Genomic DNA, 20,780 nt, shown 5'->3' on the forward strand with positions numbered 1-20,780 from the left:
CTTATTTCTAGTAATATAAAAATATGCAGCACCCAACAAGGTAAAACTTACAATATCTAGTACTCAATAAAAAATAAACAGGCATGCAAAAAAGCTAGAAAATACATGCACAATGAGAAGAAAAATTAATCAAAAACTGACCAAGAACTAACACAAATGTTAGAATTAGCAAAGTCATTAAAACAATTATTATAACTGTATTCCATATTTCAAAAAGTTCAATAAAGACATGAAAGGTGTTAAAAAGACCCAAATCAAACCTAGAGATTAAAACACAATGTCTGAGATGAAAAATACACAGAATTGGATTAACAGCAGATTACACATTTCAGTAGAAAACATTATTGAACTTGAAGACAGCAATAGAAGCTATCCAAATGAAACAGAAAGAAAAATTACTGAAGAAAAAGAACAGAGCATTAATGAGCTATGGAACAAGTTTAAGCTGCCTAATATGTGTGTCATTGGAGTCACCAAAGGAAATGGGGGCACTGAAAAAATATTTGAGAAAATACTGGCCCAAATTTTTTTCTAAATTTGATGAACACTATGAATCCACAGATCCAAGAAGCTCAATGAACTTCATGCACAAGAAACAGAAAGAAAACTGCAGCACATGGCACAGCATAGTCAAAATTTTTAAAACCAGAGATAATGAGAAAATCTTAAAAGCAGCCAGCAGGTGGGAGGTGGGAGGGAAACAACACATTAGATACAGAAGAACAAAGATAATGATGAAAGCAAATTTACCATTGGAAACAATGCAAATGAGAAGACAGTGGAACATCTCTAAAATACTGAAAGAAAAATACCTGTCAACCTAGAATTCTAAACCCAGTGTCATTCAAAAACAGAGGTGAAATAAAGACTTTTTCAAACATGCAAAAATTGAAAGAATTAATCACGAGCAGACCTGCAACTATAAAAAATGTTAAAGGAAATCCTTCAGGCAGAAGAAAAATAATACCAGATACAAATAATAGAAATATGGGTCTATAAAAAGTAATGAAGAACACATGCTATAGTAAATATGTGGGTAAAAATATTATTTTCTTATTTAAATTTCCTTTAAAAATATAATTGACTCCTTAAAGCAAAAAATTAGAAAACAATATATTGTGAGGTTCAAAACATATGCAGAACCAAGTTAGAAGACTTACACAATCTGTTTTCAAGACATTATAAACCTACAGTAATCAAGGGAGTGTGGTAGTGGCATACAGATAGACACTGGAAGAGAACAGAGTCCAGAAATAAATCCTTATGTTTATAGTCATTTGATTTTTGATAAAGATGCAAGGGAATTCAGTGGAGAAATGATAGGCTTTTCAACAAGTGGTGCTGGGAAAACTGGATATCCATATGCAAAAAAAGTAAAGATTTCTTAGATATGACACCTAAAACATGATCCAGAACTTGCTAAAATAGACTTTATTAAAACTAAAAACTCTGTGCTTTGAAAGATGTTAATAAGAAAATAAAAAGACAAACTATATAGACTGGAAGAAAATATTTGCAAATAGTACATCTGACAAAGACTTGTATCCAGAACATACAAAGAACTCTCAAAACTCTATAATTAAAAAAAAAAAAACTAAAATTTTTAAATGAACCAAAAATTTAAGCAAATGCATCACCAAAGAAGATATATAAATAACAAATAAGCACCTGAAAAAATGTTCAACATCATTAATCATTAGGGAGATGCAAACTAAACTCACAATGAAATACCACTATGCACTTACCAGAACAGCTAAAATTAAAAGTGTAACAAATGTTGGCCAAGATTTGAAGCAACTGGAACTCTCGCACACTGCAATGGGAATGTAAAATGATACAACCACACTGGAAAACATTTTAGTAGTTTCTCAAAAAGTTAAACATATATCTCCCATATGACCTAGACTTTCCATTTCTAGGTATTAACCCAAGAAAAGCAAGAGTATATGTCCATGCAAAGACTTGCATGTGAATGATAGTAATAGCATTATTTATAATAGTCAAAAACTGGAAACAACCCAAATGCCCATTAAGAGGTGAATGGATTTTTTTTTAATTGTGGTATATCCATATAATGGAATACTGCTCAGCAATAGAAAGGAATGAACTACTGACACACACAGCAATATGGATGAATCTCAAAATAATTACGCTAACTGAAAAAAATCAGACAAAAAAGAACACACAATAGTACATGATTTCATTTATATAAAACTCTAGAAAATGCAAATTAATCTATAGTGACAGAAAACAGATCAGTGGTTGTGGGAAAAGAGGGATATAATACAAACAGGAAGGAAGGATTACAAAATGGCATAAGGAAACTTTTGAAGGTAATAGATATGTTTACTTTCTTGATTTTGGTAATGGTTTCATGGGTATAGAGAGATGTCAAAATTTATCAACTTGTATAATTTAAATATGCACAGTTTATTGTATGCAAATTATAACTCAGTAAAGTTGCTTTTTAAAGTTTTAAGATTAAATGTAACTAAACCTTGCAATCAGCAGTTTTACACTCCTAGAATACCTATAAGGCAGTAGCAGACTTTAAATGCATTCAAACAGTAAACTGTTTTACATCAAAGGGGCTTTTTATAAAGAATAAATAATACAGAGTAGATATGAAAATGTTTCTATTATTATTTTTGTTTCTTAAAAGATGTACTTCATCGTCTAACTCTTCCAAATGAAGAAGTTCCACGAGTTTTGAACCATTTGTTAAAAATGGGAAAAGACAGCATGCTGAGAGCTGAGAAGATGGAACAGCAACAAAACGTTTGTATAATTGTTACCTGAAACTACAATATGTGTATTGTTATTTAGTAAGTGCATCCAACAATGCACTTTTTTATTTTTAGATTTATATGTTTTGTGAGGTATCCTTTACTCAGCTACAACAGTCATTAAAATCAAGTATAAAAATAAACAACTTAGAATCAGACCTTCAGGTAGCTGTATCATAAACCAAGATTTTGTTTAAACGAAGCGCACAATGTCACTGCTCTCATCGAAATGAGAGCAAAGGTTGTCACACTATTAATAAATATTAAAATAATCTAAAAAGCGTTTGTTTCATCTCATATCCTTCTTTATTTCTATTTTTGTAAATGCTTTATAATATATAATATTAGGACAGTGGCAAATATATAGTTTGTAAATAAATATATGTATATTAGGGGTGATTGAAATTTTTGGTACTAAGGGAGAGTGATCAAAAAAGTTGGGAAATGCTTTGCTTAAAGAAGGGTGAAGGGAAATCATTCTTATGAATTGACATGTATTATTGTGATTCTGCTTGCATATAGTTATATGTTAATTAGGAAAGAATAAATCATTCTGATGACTGTAATATAGTTGGCCTGATGCAAGTAGGGCAACTTAATGAATACGGATTTGTGCTGCCATAAGGTACATTCCAAAGTGGACTCTATTAACTAATTGTGACCAAGGCAATTATAGTGTCTGAAGCAGACCAATCTAGCACTGTCAGAATTAATACCTATTACGTGTGTGGGTTTCTAAAACATGAATGAAGCATAGCTAGCAAAATCCAGCCCACTTTGGGGAAAAAAACGTAATTATTTGAAAATCTAAAGGTAAAAGAGAGTGGATCTTAGAGCATAGAAAAATGAAACCAAAACAGGTTATGTGGTGAGTCTGCAGAACTCAAAACAAACAAACAAACAAAAGAACTCCATGTAGTAAAGAAAGCTTCCAGGGATGCAGGGCTTCCCTAAATCCCCTTGTTTGGATCCAGCCACCTATGCACCAAGGCACCAACTGAGAACATCGTTTTGGTTGGTAACCAGCTGAGTGAGCATGCAACATTGCTTATAGTCAACAAAATGTTTACATTGAGATACTGTGTTGGTTATTTTATCAATTGTCCCTTTCAACTCCCATCTCCTCAAGTCCCTTCTGGATCCTAGATTAAATAATGTAAATGTATCTGGTCCCAAAGATTCTTCTGTGAGACCTCCCTCTCCTGTGCTGGTAGTTATCTCTGAATGTCTGTGTGATTTCAGGCCTTCAAAATCCTACTTCTTCCCCTGACCTGGAGCTCTGCATTCTGCACTGTTTACAGAATGCTCACTAGTTAAGAGGGCCAACTATGTGCTAAGTGCTGTGCTAGCTGGCTAAAGACAAAACAATGCAGAGTACCTGCCCACAAAGAACACACAGTCTATCGAAGGAGATAGTTAAATAATCATAAAAGAACATGGTAATCAAAGAAATATACACACAGGGTATTATGGGAATGCTAAGGTGGTACACCTATTTCAGCTTGGGGAAAGGGGACTAGAAAGGAACACCAACAGTGGCACATGAACTAGCTGTAAATAATGTCTACCAGTTAGTTAACCAGGTAGAGGGCACAGCATTTACAAAAGCAAAAGCAAAAGCACGGAGGCACAAAGCAATCTGGTATAGGCAAGGAGTGCACTGATACTGTATATCAAATTGTAAGGAAGGATGTAGAAGAGGTAGGTGGGGATCAAAGGAGGAGCTTGATATGCTATGCTCAGAAACATGGATAATTAGCCTTTGACCATGGGAACGACTGAGGACTTTTAGGGAAGGCAAGGACTCATTAGATCACTCTGACAGTTTTTCAGAATATAGATTTGAGGAGGCTCTGGTATAAATCCAGGGGGAAGATAATGAGAGCCCTAAATAGAGGGCAATGGTAGTAGAGATGAAAAGGGGCATACTGAAGAATTAACACTGGTGTAAAATCTGCAGGACCTGTGAATATTCTGTAACACAGAACAGTCTCTTCTACTAGGACTTGGAGTTCTGATGTGCTAGATTTCTTTTTTTTTAATTAATTAATTATTTTATTTTTGGCTGCATTGGGTCTTCATTGCTGCGTGCGGGCTTTCTCTAGTTGCGACAAGTGGGGGCTACTCTTCATTGCAGTGTGCAGGCTTCTCATTGCGGTGACATTTCTTGTTGTGGAGCACGAGCTCTAGACACACAGGATTCAGTAGTTGTGGCACGCGGGCTCAGTAGTTGTGGCTTGCGGGCTCTATAGCTCAGGCTCAGTAGTTGTGGCACATGGGCTCAGTTGCTCCGCGGCATGTGGGATCTTCCCGGACCGGGGCTCGAACCCATGTCCCCTGCATTGGCAGGCGGATTCTTAACCACTGTGCCACCAGGGAAGTTCCAATGATGTGCTACATTTCTAATTAAGAGCAGTATGGCATAGAAAAGTACCTACAAGCACTGGGTCTGGAGCCAAGTTCCAAGCACAGCTTCACTACTTTTTAGCTGTGTGACCTTGGGCCAGTTACTCAACCTCCCTGAGCCTCAGTTTCCCAATCTGTAAAAATGGTGATTAATAATAACAGCTCTTGCTTAAGGCTGTGAGGATTCAAATATATGTCATGATTAAAGGGCATAGCATAGTGCCTGGTCTAGAATAAGCAATCAATTTTGGTAGCTGTTTAATTTTATTATTATTAACCATATGCTTTAGAAAATATATGAGCAAATTGCAGTTTTGAAATCTTACTATGAAATTTGAGAAATCGAATCAGTATTCTTGCCCAGATGGAAAGTCACCTCTCTGCAGGGAGGTAGCTGACAAGCGTAAATATTAAGCAAATATTAGTAATTAGATATGATCAGTTTAAAAGATATTTATTTATACACTGTTCCAGACAGAGTTTAAAGTGACTCACAGAAATGCATAAAACATAACAAAATAGCATAAATTTAAAAACTAGGATCAAAAAGAAGAAAAGCAAGAGTGGAGACAAAATAGAGGTGTGAGAATCAAGGCTACAAAACAAAAGGGCAACTGACGCTTCCCAGTGGTCAGCTGGGGTCCAGGCCTCCGCAAGCCCACCCATGGAGCAAATCTACAACTCAGACAACATACCCAGGCCTGCCCGCACTGGGGTCCTTTCTCAAAAGCGTTATGGTAGCCAAGGTGTTTTTCATTTTCCCCTAACAATGAGAAATGTATAATGGCTCTCAATTTTACAAGATTCTGATTTTGGGTTTGCAGTAAGGTTCTCTTGCCCCCCACAATCCTTTCCAAAATAGGTTCTGCAAATGTGGAGTTTGCATGTACTGAGGCATTTTGCAGTTTTACCTCCTTTTAATATATCTACCAACTGATGAAGATGAAGATGAAGAAGAAGAAGAAAGGAAGAAGAAAGCAGCTAACACTTCTATAATGTTTACTATGTACCAAGCACTTTTCTAAGCACTTTACATACATGGAGTCATTTAGTCTCACAATCATATTATGAGGTAGGTACTATTATTATAATTCTTTGCAAATGAGGAAAGTGAGACACCCATCGAGCAAATAACTTGCCTAAGGTCATATGCCCTAAAAGGAACAGTCTGGTTTTTGAGCCCAGGCAGTCTGATTCCAGAGTCTGAGCTCTTTATGCTATAGGGTCTCTTCATATTCTGATAATACTGCTTGTACATGGTAATATTTGGAAAAGGGGACATCCTTCCCACAGGAGCTGGAGGTACAGTTTTTTAAAAGTCCTCAGCTAATATCAGATGAACGTTTGAAAGGCCAGTGGTCCAGCTTACCTTACCTTACCTTCTTACCCCTGACCTCCCCACGCAATAACGTGCACCAGGCTAAGAGCAACTCTACACATGGGAAAGGACCCATTCTCCTCATCCAGGACACCCCTTCTAAATGATGGTAGGAGTATATACGGGGGGAGTAACTAAAATATAATCTCTTTTGTTAGCTCTTAGAAACACAGATGGGGACAGTTTCCTCCAGATTGAATCCACATGTTTACCTTTCAATACCACCAAATTCTGTTCATAAACAGTTTGAAGAAATTCCCACTTAAAATAATATATATTAATACTTCTCTAAAGTAAGTGCCAGAGGGAAGTGGGATGTCTTAAAATATATATATTTCTCCTGCAGAGTGGTTATTTTGATACATGGAAATGTGGTCTTATTTTCATGATTTCACACTTTTCCTGCTCCTCAGCAATTCCAGGCGTCTTAAACCTACCACCGATCCTAGAAGGCAGATCTCCATAAACGTGGTACATAGAAGTAAGTAGAAAACAAGACCATGTGTCTAAACACTCCCCTCAGCAACAGGAGAAATGCATTTATTAAGACAAATCCCATTTGGCTTTCCAGCTTGCAAGATGTACACTTCTTAGAAGTTTCCTCTCACAGGAGCCAGACAGGCTCACTAGAACCCCATGAGGTTAATGGAGAGAAGGATGGCCAGTTCATCCCCTCCTCTGCCCAAGTCACTTTCCTTAACAGCCCAAAAGCTTTTTTAAAAAGATAAAAAATCCACAACTAAAAGAACAGAATGCTTTAAAATCCAGGTTTATATGCATAAAACACTTTATTTTTAAGTCTGGTGATAGCCGACACATTGTCATTTTTCAATAAGCCTCATCACCCTGTGAAACTCCATTATCTTTCCTTAGTCAACAAGCTTTGATAAACCAGCATCGCCCCAGGGAAGACCCTCTTCTCCTGCCCGGGTCACAGATGGTGGGGATTTCTAAACTGAACTCTAGCTAGCATCTAATTCTTTCTTGTAGGCCACATCACCTAAAAATCACTCACACAGTCCCCTTAAATAAGAAATCACGATGGTTCATGACTAATCCAGCCCATGTTCACACATAACTGTGATTTCATGCATTTGGTTTCTTTTTTAATTTTAGGGATGCTGTGATCTAGCTATGGCCACAGAAACCTTAAACACAGTGAAATAACCTGCAGTTGAACTTAAATTGAACTATATATATGGCAGATAATTTTAAGGTGTTATTTAAGGCCTGTAAGACATAAAATAAATGCTAATTTCTTTCAAATAAAACATTAATAAATGTATACATGAGTATATGTACACAAAAGAGTAGGTAAAAATTGGAGAATATAAAATAAAGATAAAGTGTTAACATACAAGCTCTCTTTCCCTCCTAAGCTGCTTAACCATAATTACTTGACACATTACATCAAATCCCTAGAACAAGGTTAGTACATGTATTATCAACATCTGGTCTATAGCTAGAAGCAATGTCCTAATATTAAAAAAATACTGAAGTATTATAAAAAATTTAAAACTGCTAAAATGTTCAAATTGCATGTATTATATATTTGTTTTGTCTTCAATTCTGACATAGCATATAAAAGTACCTTTAAAAGTTCTAAGCGGGGAAGATATATGAATTTTCATAATTCAGTTAATATAACTTATAATAAATCAAGGCACTCAAAATGTCTAGATGGACTTTCCTAGCCCCACATGCATAAACATGTGACCTTAGTATTACACATTCAGTAATCAGCATATCAATGAGGATGCCCTTTTATTTTATAAAAATTAATAATCTCCCCCACTAGATAATAAATTGTTTGAGAGAAGGGACTTTGTTTTGTTCACTTCTGTACCCTTCAGTGCCAAGAGTGCTGTCTGGCACATAATATGCACACAATAAATATTTGTTGAATGAATGAGCTGGCATCAAAAATACTATATATCGGGCTTCCCTGGTGGCGCAGTGGTTGAGAGTCCGCCTGCCGATGCAGGGGACGCGGGTTCGTGCCCCGGTCTGGGAAGATCCCACATGCCGCGGAGCGGCTGGGCCCGTGAGCCATGGCTGCTGAGCCTGTGCGTCCGGAGACTGTGCTCCACAACGGGAGAGGCCACAGCAGTGAGAGGCCCGCGTACCGCAAAAAAAAAAAAAAAAAAAACTATATATCATACTCAGCCACACCCAAGAACTTAACACCCAGGACTTCTCCACATTTGATATCATTAATTCAAATATCCCACTCTTAACTACAATCCCCTGTCCTTCTGGCCTGTTCACTCAATGACCTCCCCAAGCCCTACACCAGTTCTCAGACCTCATAGCAGGGAAGTAGTCCTCCATAGACCTTTCACTCCCACCCTGTCAGCTCCTTCCTGTCTTCACTTCCTTTCCTAGACAGTTTGGATTCTATTGTTTCAACTGCACTCTTGTCAATATCCTCAATAACCCATTTTCATTGCAAATATCTAACAAAAACGTAACCCTAGGAGAGCCCAACTGTTGTGTGTTATGCCTGCACTGGGACTACTGATATCTACTGAAGAAAATAATCACAATCTGGTAGATTATGATCAATATGAATTCTTGGTTGCCAAGCTCACTTCAACACTGCCTGACACTCCAGCTATGCTTCCCTAGTCCTAGCTTGCTCTCCTGCTCACCACAGTATTTCAAACCTTCCTCAAGCACCTCAATACTCCAGCCCAAACCCTGCTCCACTTCAACCCCTGCTCTAAGAGGATGACCTTTCCTCTTCCATCATAGAGAAATATAAACACTCTCAGACAAGTTCCTGCCACCAAATCTATAAATCTATTTTCATCTATATCTGTTCACTTTTTGTTCTTCCCAACTGTAATATCCTTCCTCTTGTTTAAGGGTAATCTCTCCATTTCATTCTGGATCCTCTCCCATCTGGCATGAGGACTTTACTTGGTAAGGACTTTGCTCTATCAATTACCTCTTCCTTCCCATCAGCCTTTAAAGACATCTAAGTCCTCCTAAATTTAAAAAAAAAGAAGAAGAAAAGAAAAAATTTCTCTGGATCTCAACCCTTCCCCTACTACCACCCTTTCCTTGCTCTTCAGAACCAAATTTCTCTAAGGAATTGTCCATATCCACTGCCTCCACTTCCTCATATCCCCAAACATTTCTCAGCCCACCAAAGTCTAGAATTCCTCCCTCCACTCCCCTGAAATTGCTCTAAGGTCAACAAGAACCTCCTAAATCCAATGGACAGTAGTCAGTTTTTATTGTCGTAGACCTCTCTGAATCTTTAGCAACACTGACCATTTTTCAATGGAGCCATTCCATTTTGAAAAACTTCTCCTATTGATATTCAAGTAGATGCACAAACATATATCATAAGGATGCTCAATGTTTAAACCAGCAAAAAAAATATATACAATTTAAGCATCAATAAGAAACTGATTAAATAAACTATGGTACATACATATAATGGAATACTATGTCACTGTTAAAAAGAAAGAGGTAGAAGACTTCCCTGGCAGTCCAGTGGTTAAGACCCCAAGCTTACACTGCAGCACTGCAGCAGGCACAGGTTTGATCCCTGGTTGGGGAACTAAAATCCTGCATGCCGAGGGGCACAGCCAAAAAAAAAAAAGAGGTAGTTATATATATATTGACATTGAAAGCATGCCAAAAATATTAAGTAAAAAATACACTGCAAAACATATATACTATAATTCCATTTGTATTTTGTAACATATAATTGCAGACAGGATGGATGGATGGATGAATAGATGGATGGAAGGAAGAAAGGAAATATTTCATATGGGCATGGAAAATGTCTGAAAGGGGATACAAATTTAATATTGTTACCCCTGGTGAATGGGATGCAGAGAAGAGAATGGAAGACTTATATGTTATCTTTTATTGGGTCAAGTAATAAAAATGTAGTCAGATTCCTAAGCACACCAACATTTCCAAAGTAGGTAAGAAAGAAGTTCAAAGGAGATCAAAAGGGAATGGCCAGAGAGACTGTGTAAGATATATTTTAGTGTTCCAGAGATAAGGGAGGAGAGAAAGGTGGTTAATGGTTTCAAACATGGAAAAATAAAAAGAAGAGGTAAAAAATAAGAAGAGGTAAGTGTCCAATAAACCAAGAGCATGAACAGATAATTCTTGAAGGAGGAAGATCAAATGGCCAATAGATGTAAAAAAGAAAAAGTTTCACTCTTACTGGTAATAAAGATTATTTTTATCTTTGCCTATCAATTAAGCAAAATTTTAAAGACAATATTTAATTTTAAAAGGGAAGATGTAAGAAGTACTCGCATACTTTGTTGGCAAATGCAAATCAGTTTTGAACTAATAAGGACCTACTATAGAGCACAAGGAACTCTACTCAATATTCTGTAATAACCTATATGGGAAAAGAACCTTAAAAAGAGCGGATATTTGTATATGTATAACTGATTAACTTTGCTGTACAGTAGAAACTAACACAACATTTTAAATCAACTATATTCCAATAAAAATTAAAATAAATAAATAAATTTAAATTTGATTTCTAAAAAGCCGAACTTCAACTTCTCACAACTGCGATTAAATCACTGATTATATATTATGTTCTTTTTTTTAACACATACCTCCCCTGCTGAAATAAGTTCTACCAAAAAAAAGGCCATCGTCTACCTTCTTCTCCACTATATCTCAAGCACCTAGCCTAGAAACTGGCACATTGTTGGCTCTCAGTAAATCAACCCATACTTTCTGAGAAATTACAAACAATAGTTTAAAGACACTGATACTAAAGCTATTCTGATGCCTGAGTTGACAGAAATACAAACAAGAAACAGTGTAGAGGTCATGGAAATTTTCCATCTCTTATGAATTACTCAAGTTCAAGGTAGGTTCAGATAGACACAGATATGAAAGCCACAGTGGTCCGTCATTTCAACTATTCTGGCAGCACTGTCCAGTCTCCTACCCTCTTATATGTCTGTCACAGCACCCAGAAAAATCCCCCAAACTAGACTGACTCCACTCTGTCTGGGCTGATGAGTGCTGTTGGAGAGAATGGATACAGGATTCTGTGACTTGGTGAGAGACAAACTCAAGTTATCCAAGCCTTTCTAGGCTCACTATGATGTGGCAATCTGGATGGTTTGCCTCTAAAGAGCTCCTCTATTCATCTCTCTCAAATGCTGTTCCAACCCCTCAAAGCTCTCATCAGTTGGAACCTCCCGCAAAATCCTGTCCTTCCATAGCTCCTTCCTCCTCCACAGCTTCACCAATCCTGCCCTCTTTCCCTCCTGTCTCAATGGAAGAGCTACCTCCCTTTCTCTAAACCCGTCTTTTCACCTCTTTCACTCTGAAGTCCCCACCCTCCTGCTTCCTCAGCAACCTTGCATGGATCAGGCTCTGTGCCACCTACACATAAATGGGCTCATCTCTCTCCTATATTTAAAAGGGAACGAAATTAACATTTTCTTCTCCCCTGTGCCCCACTGTCTATAGGAAACGCTGTCCTTCCTATCATAGCCAAGCCTCTTCCAAATGTATACTGTATTCCTTATCAGTCCCTCTAAGTGCTCTCTCTCCAAACCTCTACAATCTGCCTCTCTCCTCCTACTGCACTGATGTCATCACTGAGATCCTAATTGCCAAATCTAATGAGCATGTTTTTTAAATGTTTTATAGTATGTTTTATCTGATTATGAGAGGGGTACACATCACGAACAAAGTTACGACATATGGCAGACTAAAGAGAAAAAAAAATTGCACTGTATAATAGGCAATGATTAAATATCCCTAATAATAGTGTTCTTATAAAAAATGAAATATATAACCCAAAAGAAAAATGTGCAAAGAATATTAAGGAGCAAGTCTCAGGAAAAATACAAATAGCTAACACACATGAAGATACTCAGCCTTACTAGTGACCAGATAAATGAAAGTTAAATCAGTTAGATGCTATTTTTCACCTATCAGATTGGCAAAAATTAAAGACTGTCCATTCAAGGGCATGAGGAAAAGCACTCTCAATGGTGAGATTGTAAATCCTCTTGGATGACACTTTTGTGATGCCTATTCACATTTTTTAAATGTGCATATCCTTTGACCCAACAATTCTTCTACTAGAAAGCTATCCCACAGAAATATTTCTGTGTATCTATCTAGATCTACATACATCATTGAGTATTGTGCAAAGATGCTTATTGCAGCATGTCGTGGCTTGGACTAGGGTGACAGAGGAAATGGAGACGTGACAGAATATAATGACATGGGGCTTCCCTTGTGGCGCAGTGGTTAAGAATCCTCCTGCCAATGCAGGGGACATGGGTTCAAGCCCTGGTTTGGGAAGATCCCACATGCCGTGGGGCAACTGAGCCCATGCACCACAACTACTGAGCCTGTGCTCTAGAGCCCATGAGCCACTACAGAGGCCACGTGCCACAATTACTGAAGCCCGCACGCCTAGAGCCCGTGCTCTGCAACAAGCCACCACAATGAGAAGCCCACACACCACAACAAAGAGTAGCCCCCTCCTGCCACAACTAGAGAAAGCCCGCACGCAGCAACGAAGACCCAATGCAGCTAAAAATAAATCAAATAATTTTTTTAAAAAATTAAAATAAAGAATATAATGACATGGTTGGAAGTTCAGGTCAACAGGACTTACTGATGAATTGGGTGTGGGGAGGGGGGGTGAGAGAAAGACAGGAATCAAGGGTGACCCTAGGTTCTTGGTTTGAGCAACTGAATAGATGATGGTGCCATTTTACTGAGATTGGGGAGGCTGAGGGAAGGGGCTAGGGATTTAAGAGGACTCAAGAGTCCTGTTTTGGAAGCAAAATCGTGGACACAGAGAACAGACTACTGGTTGCGAAGGGGGAGGCAGTTGGGGAAGGGATGGATTAGGAGTTTGGGATTAGCAGATGCAAAGTAGTAAATAAAGGATGGCTAAACAACAAGGTCCTACTATATAGCACAGAGAACTATATTCAATTATCCTATGATAAATCATAATGGAAAAGAATATTAAAAAAAGAATGTATATGGAATTCCCTGGTGGTCCAGTGGTTAGGACTCTACACTTTCACTGCTGAGAGCGTGGGTTCAATCCCTGGTCGGGGAACTAAGATCCTGCAAGCCCCGTGGTGTGGCAAAAAATATGTGTGTGTGTATATATATGTGTATGTATGTATGTATGTATGTGTATATATATATATATACACATATATAAATATACATGCACACACACACATATATACACATGTATATATAATTGAATCACTTTGCTATACAGCAGAAATAAATACAACATTGTAAATCAACTATACTTCAATTAAAAAAAAAAGAAAGAAAAAGAGTTCTGTTTTGGCCAAGTTATATTTGAGATGTCTATTTGATATCCAAGTAGGAATGTTGAATAGGCCATCGGATATATAAGGCTGTAGCTTAGAAGAAAGGCTTGGGACAGAGACATAAATTTGGGAATGCTGAGTGTACAGACAGATGGCATTTAAAGCCATGGGGCTAAGACACTATAAAACTCTTAAAGGAAAACATAGGCAGAACACTCTATGACATAAATCACAGCAAGATCCTTTTTGACCCACCTCCTAGAGAAATGAAAATAAAAATAAACAAATTTGGACCTAATGAAACTTAAAAGCTTTTGCACAGGAAAGGAAACCATAAATAAGACGAAAAGACAACCCTCAGAATGGGAGAAAATATTTGCAAATGAAGCAACTGACAAAGGATTAACCTCCAAAATTTATAAGCAGCTCATGCAACTCAATATCAATAAAACAAATAACCCAATCCAAAAATGGGCAGAAGACCTAAATAGACATTTCTCCAAAGAAGATATACAGATTGCCAACAAACACACGAAAGAATGTTCAACATCACTAATCATTAGAGAAATGCAAATCAAAACTACAATGAGGTATCACCTCACACCAGTCAGAATGGCCATCATCAAAAAATCTACGAACAATAAATGCTGGAGAGGGTGTGGAGAAAAGGGAACCCTCTTTCACTGTTGGTGGGAGTGTAAATTGATACAACCACTATGGAGAACAGTATGGAGGTTCCTTAAAAAACTACAAATAGAACTACCATATGACCCAGCAATCCCACTACTGGGCATATACCCTGAGAAAACCATAATTCAAAAAGAGTCATGTACCACAATGTTCATTGCAGCTCTACTTACAATAGCCAGGACATGAAAGCAACCTAAGGGTCCATCGACAGATGAATAGATAAAGAAGATGTGGCACATATATACAATGGAATATTACTCAGCCATAAAAAGAAAGGCAATTGAGTTATTTGTAGTGAGGTGGATGGACCTAGAGTCTGTCATACAGAGTGAAGTAAGTCAGAAAGAGAAAAACAAATACCATATGCTAACACATATATATGGAATCTTAAAAAAAAAAGGTTCTGAAGAACCTGGGGGCAGGACAGGAACAAAGACACAGATGTAGAGAATGGACTTGAGGACACGGGGAGGGGAAAGGGTAAGCTGGGACGAAGTGAGAGAGTGGCATGGACTTATAAATACTACCAAATGTAAAACAGCTAGTGGGAAGCAGCCTCATAGCACGGGGAGATCAGCTGGTGCTTTGTGAACACCTGGAGGGTTGGGATAGGGAGGGTGGGAGGGAGACGCAAGAGGGCGGAGATATGGGGATATATGTATATGTATAGCTGATTCACTTTGTTATAAAGCAGAAACTAACACACCATTGTAAAGCAATTATACTCCAATAAAGATGTTAAAAAAATTAAAAAAGAAAATAAAGCCATGTGGCTGGATGAATGCATCTGGAAAGATTCTGGATAGAGAAAAGTCAATGGACTGAGCTCTGGGTCACTCCACTGCTGAGAGGTTGGGGAGATAAACTGAGTAGAAGAGGAGGCTGGGTAGAAGTTTTTTGTACAAACTTCAGTTTCAGAGAAGTTACCATACATCAAACTGTGGAAAATCACATATTTACCACTGTATCAAGGGTCCAACTCCTTCCAAGCCTGTCTTTTAAAAGATTCTAGCCTTATTTTTCTTTCTGAATACTTCAAAGCATTTAAATAGAACAGTACGATTTTTTTCTTTTCTGTTACACAGTGGTTTCCTCACATTGTATAATTCTCCTAGTATAAAACTCGTCAAGTACTACACCAATAGTAATCAGCAATGGCTTTTCCATAAAGTTCATAATCTCATAACTACCTCATGCCTAAAAGGCTGAGTGACTTGAGGCCAGAAGCTTAATCTGGTTGGCATCTTTTATTCGTTTGGGCTGTTCACTTCCCTATCACACAGGAACTTTCTCCAGCTTCTTATGAGCTCACTGAACAAATGCCTCAAGACATCTGACAAGCCATACTCCCTCTTCTAAGTGCAACCCCCCTTCCTACCCACAAGAAGTACAGCATCTTCACATTTCCACTTTAAGCTTTAGAAGTTTCCATCCAGAGACTCATGCCTTAAAAAGAGAGGAAGTACTTCCAACTAGGTCAAAGTTGCCATCAGGCATGCACTCTCAAAGCAAAGCTGTGTGAAAACTGGGCCTGGGGCAGACTGGGGACACTTAGTTTCAGGTCCAGGAGAACACAAAAGAGTGCCATTTCCTAGCATGGTAATGTCATTCATTAATTCAATTAACAAATATTAGCAAGCACCTAGGATGTGCCAGGCTCTGTTATGGATGCTGGGGTCCACTGGTGAATAAAACAGATGGCAATCCCTGCCCACATGGAACTTCCATTATGGAGGGGGGAGAGGAACAGACAATAAGAAAGAAAAATGAATAAAATACATAATATATTACATTAGAGTAATAAGGTAGGGAAGGGGCATATAGAATGTTCATGGAAGGGGTTATAAGCTTAAATAGGGTGGTTAAGAACGGCCTCACTAAGGTGACATTTAAATACAAACTCCGAGCTGTCGGATTTCAAGTGCCTCAAAAAGGTGTCTTCTGTACTTCAATCCCACCATCACCTGATCTCAGGCCCTTGAAGGCATGGTATTCCCAGTTCCTAGCACAAATATTTGTTAATCTCTTGTGCTCAAGACAAAGGGAGCTCTAAGATGTAGACCTTGTACTCAGAGAGGTACCTTCCAGGTGGAAAACCAACTGAGAGAGGTGTTAAGGAATTTTCCTGAGGTGTAAACAAAGTGCTTTAGGACACAGAATAACTGGTAATTCTGCTTAGGGGAAGGAACTGTGTGTTCAGTAAGGCTGTCCCAAAGGAGGTGACTTTAGAGCTAAATCTTGAGATGAATATGAATTAATGGCAGGAGAGTGGTCATGGGTGGGAAAGTCTCTCTTCAGGGGGGAAAAAAAAAAAGGAGTAACTTGAGCAAAGACCCAGAGATGGAATCAGAAAGGACATTTTCTTGTGGACTGTCCCTCCTTAAGGTACTCCATCCATCCCATGATAAAACAAGCACACACTCACCCTCAGGCTCTCTGTCCTGGCTGTTGGGAAATCCTTATCACTTTCCACACCCTCATTTCTCCCCTAGCCAGCAGGAAAAGAAAAAGTTGAGTCAGGCGCACATCCCTAGAATCCAGGGTCACCCTCTCTAACTTCAAGACAATTCCTTCTGAGTTGAGATCCCCGAAGGTTTCATTCAACTAGGTACACCCAGGGGTGTGTACTTATAGTGGCAACGTGGCAACCAGCCTCATGTTGGAAGTGAAGTGGGTAAGCATCAGTGAGGTAAGTGGTCCAAAGTCTCTGCAGTGCCTCTGAGGTGGAGTCAAGGACCAAAACTTAGGCTTCAGCTTGGAAGGGAAATTTTTAATCACTTAGTCCTCACCTGTGAGCTATTTAGTGTTCCTAACATCCAAGACAGCAGAGGTGGTGTGATAGGGGATAAGAACACAGTTCGGCAGTCTGATGGCCCAGCTCTGCCCCTCATTAGTTGGGTGACTTGAGACAAAGCACTTAAACTCTCAGAGTCTCCCTTTCATCATAGCATGCTTATAATTGTAGTGCCTAGCACATACACTTATCATTAGGATTATGTGAGATAATTATGTAAAGAATTTATCATAGTCCCTGGCTCAATGAATTCTAACAACCATGATTAGTAGCAGCCTTTAAGGGGAAAAACTCAGAGAGTATCAACCAGAATGCCACAGGGAGGAATTGGGACATCGGGATTGACATATATACACTATTGATACCATGTATAAAATAGACAACTGATGGGAACCTACTATATAGCACAGGGAACTCTACTTAATGCACTGTGGGGTCCTAAATGGGAGGGAAATCCAAAAGGGAGGGGATATATGTATATGTACGGCTGATTCATGTTGCTGTGCAGCAGAAGCTAACACAACATTGTAAAGTAACTATACTCCAATAAAAATTAATTAAAATAATAATAAACAATGTTTTTTTAAAAAAATCAGAATGCCACATACACTCACAGACCAATTGTCCCTGAACAGGCCTCCAAACTTCATTTCACTGCTCTAGCCTAGTGAGAGGCACCTGAAATTGTGCTACCAGAAATGTTCATCCCCTGCTAGGAAAAGTCTCACAAGCCAAGTTGGTGGTCTTTTTCTACTAGGACTTCCAGCAGGTGCTTTAAAAAAAAAAAAAACACCAACAGCTACAACTACAGCAGAAAACTTCACTAGGGCCTCAACTCTTTGCATTAAACATTGTTCTCTCCACAGACCAGCGGGTAAACACATAAGGTCATTAACACCTTAATATTAATGGATTTATGAGGGGTGGGGATGGGGAGCTGAAAGCAGAAAAGAAGCCAGTTAAAAATAGAAGGTACAAGATGTACTGAAGACTAATTTCTGGCACAAATGTACAAGGCCTAGGATCAACCCTGCCTAAAGCAGTATTCTGGAATGCTAGGTCCTCTGGTCCTGAAGAAGCTGGCAGGCTACTGGGGGAAGAAAACTTTGGTTGATGAGAAACATCACCTGTTTGAGTCACCAAAATTCTCACCAAATGATTTCACCACCAAAAAACCCAACCATTTTATTCAACGTTAAGGGCTGGAGGAACATCTTTTCTGCCCCTTTACAAACCATCACAGAAGACGGAAGCGTTCTGTGTCCCTTCTGAGGGCTGTGGGACCCTCCTCCAGAAGCGTACCCCCGCTGCCTGCTGGAAGGATGGCAAGATAAAGCGGCTCAGCTCCAGAGCACACAGCTGGGTCCCCAGCCCAAGCGCAGAAGGTGCCCACTGAGGCAGGGCTCGGGGCCAATCGGCCTCCAGTCTTTTAAGCTGCGGCGGATCCACCGTGGGCAGGGAAGCGGACGCCGCGAGGTCAGAGGTCCGGAAAGAGTGCGGGGCCCAGACCCCGCGCGACCGCCGGGCGCTTCTAGAGACACCCCCGAAAAGGTGACTCGACGCCCCGGAGGGTGCAGTTCCCGCTAGGAGCTCGGCCCCACCCCCGCCCCCAGGGCCAGCTCCCGGGAGGGGCCCCGGGCTCCGGAGGGCGGGAAAAGTCGGCCACTCTGAAGGAAGCAGAGCCCCGAGGAGCACAGCCCGTGGCGGCGACGAATGGGCCGGGGAAATGGTCAGGGGCGGCAGGGAGAAAGCATAATGGTGGGGAGGGACCGCCCCAACAGACGGGAGTCAAAGAGTGGGGGGTGCGGTCCGCACAGGCGGACGGAGAGAGGGAACAGGGGATCAGCTAGGGACAAGGAGAGACTAGGAGAGCGGAAGGGGGTAGGGAAGCGCGCAGGTCCCCGAGATGGGGGTGGGGGCGCTTAGGCAGCGAAAAGGTACTGGGGGCCCAGGAGGCGTCCCGGACAGAGGGCGGAGGGGCGGTCGCGGACCACGGACCTACCTGTCACCTGCAACAGGTGCCGCGAGAAGGCGAGACGTCCCAGTACCGGATTCAGGGGAGGGTCTCCGAGTCCGGGAAGACCGCAACCCCACTCTGGCGGCTGGCCCTTCTTACCCTCCCGGGAGGCGGAAAAAGCTGCAACTTTCCCTGGAGCGGGGGAGGAGCTGGACTCTTAAAGGGGCCGCACAGCGCTCCGGGCTCCTTGGTAGGGGGCCGCGCCTAGCGAAGGGGAGCTCCGAGAGCTAAAGCCTTAAGGCACTGGAGGGATGCCGGCCCCGGTTAGCAAAGGGTGCTTGAAGCCTGTCGATAGCAGTCTAAGACTAGACCTGGGTTCCATTGGTGGTCACTCTCTCAGACGATACATCATCATTCTCTTCCGCTCAGCCTGAGCCAAAAGTTGTCAAATTGTTGTGTACTTCTAAGAAGATGAAGGCTCGAGATCGTATAACTTGGGAAGATAATGATACTATTCTGCTCCTTTGACTTTCCACTTTTTATAGCAAATAAAACTGTCTGTCTAAAATAGAAACGTTTTGGGGAAAGGACATAGACTAAATTCACACATGGACACAACTGGTTAAACTCACTAGTAATCAAAGAAGAGCAAATTAGAACCATAATGCAACTCTTTGGCAAAGGTTTTGTTTGTTTGTTTTTATAACACTTAATGAAGACAAAGTGTTCAAACAAGCTCTTTCATAATTGCTAGTAGGAGTGTATGTTGGTTTAAAACCCTTTTAGAAAGCATGTGAGCAATATATATCAATAGACTTTAAAATGTTTATATTTACCCAGTAATTACAGATTCCTCTCCCCCCCTCCCTCCCTCCCTCTCTCTCTTTCTCCATTCTTCTCATCAGCCATTAACCATGCTCAAGTCCCTCTCATCTGTCATAAGCAATTAAACATGCTCAAGTCTCTGCCATCTTAAAAAAAAAAATCCTCCCTACACACTAGGTACCTCTCCAGCTCCTCTTTATGGGCAATTTCTATTCCCTTACTTCTTACTCAGCAATTTGGCTTCCTTCCCCCAACACTCCACTGAAACTGTGCTCAACAAGATACCCAACCAATGACCTCCATGTCAAAAAAGCTATATTAAATAAATAAATAGGGCATTTTTCCCTTTTTATCTTCCTTGACCTCTCCCCTACATTTAACGCTGTTAACCATTTCCTCCTCCTTGAAAGTCTTCCTGTGGCATCTATGATGCCATACTCTTTTGCTTTCCCTCCTATCCCTTTGCCCTCTCCTCAGTCTCCTTTGCATATTCCACTTCTGCTATCTGACCTCTGAAAGCCAGACATTCTCAGGACTAGGCTACATATACTCTTTCCCTAAATGATCTTTCACTCACTTGGCATGAATAACACCATCTATATGGCCACAACTGTAATTTTGT

General features: G+C 39.9%; 1 protein-coding gene across 8 annotated transcripts in view; it reads right to left on the reverse strand.

The window, feature by feature from the left end:
* Positions 1 to 20,780, reverse strand: part of SYTL4 (synaptotagmin like 4) — a 148,365-nt gene that overhangs the window by 50,266 nt on the left and 77,319 nt on the right. Inside the window, exons 1-2 of one of the 8 annotated variants that reach the window (XM_027086080.1) lie at positions 19,379 to 19,464; positions 17,008 to 17,070 (exon numbers count right to left, since the gene is read on the reverse strand). The exons of 6 other annotated variants lie outside the window; for them this stretch is intronic. The gene's annotated coding sequence lies outside the window, so the exon portion shown is untranslated. Of the gene's footprint in view, positions 1 to 17,007; positions 17,071 to 19,378; positions 19,482 to 20,780 lie in introns of those variants that run through there. One more of the 8 variants, XM_027086078.1, reaches the window with a different exon arrangement.

Source organism: Aethalodelphis obliquidens, unplaced genomic scaffold, assembly GCF_003676395.1.
Source record: "Aethalodelphis obliquidens isolate GAN/ISIS:26980383/991018 unplaced genomic scaffold, ASM367639v1 scaffold54, whole genome shotgun sequence".
Taxonomy (NCBI): Eukaryota; Metazoa; Chordata; class Mammalia; order Artiodactyla; family Delphinidae; genus Aethalodelphis; species Aethalodelphis obliquidens.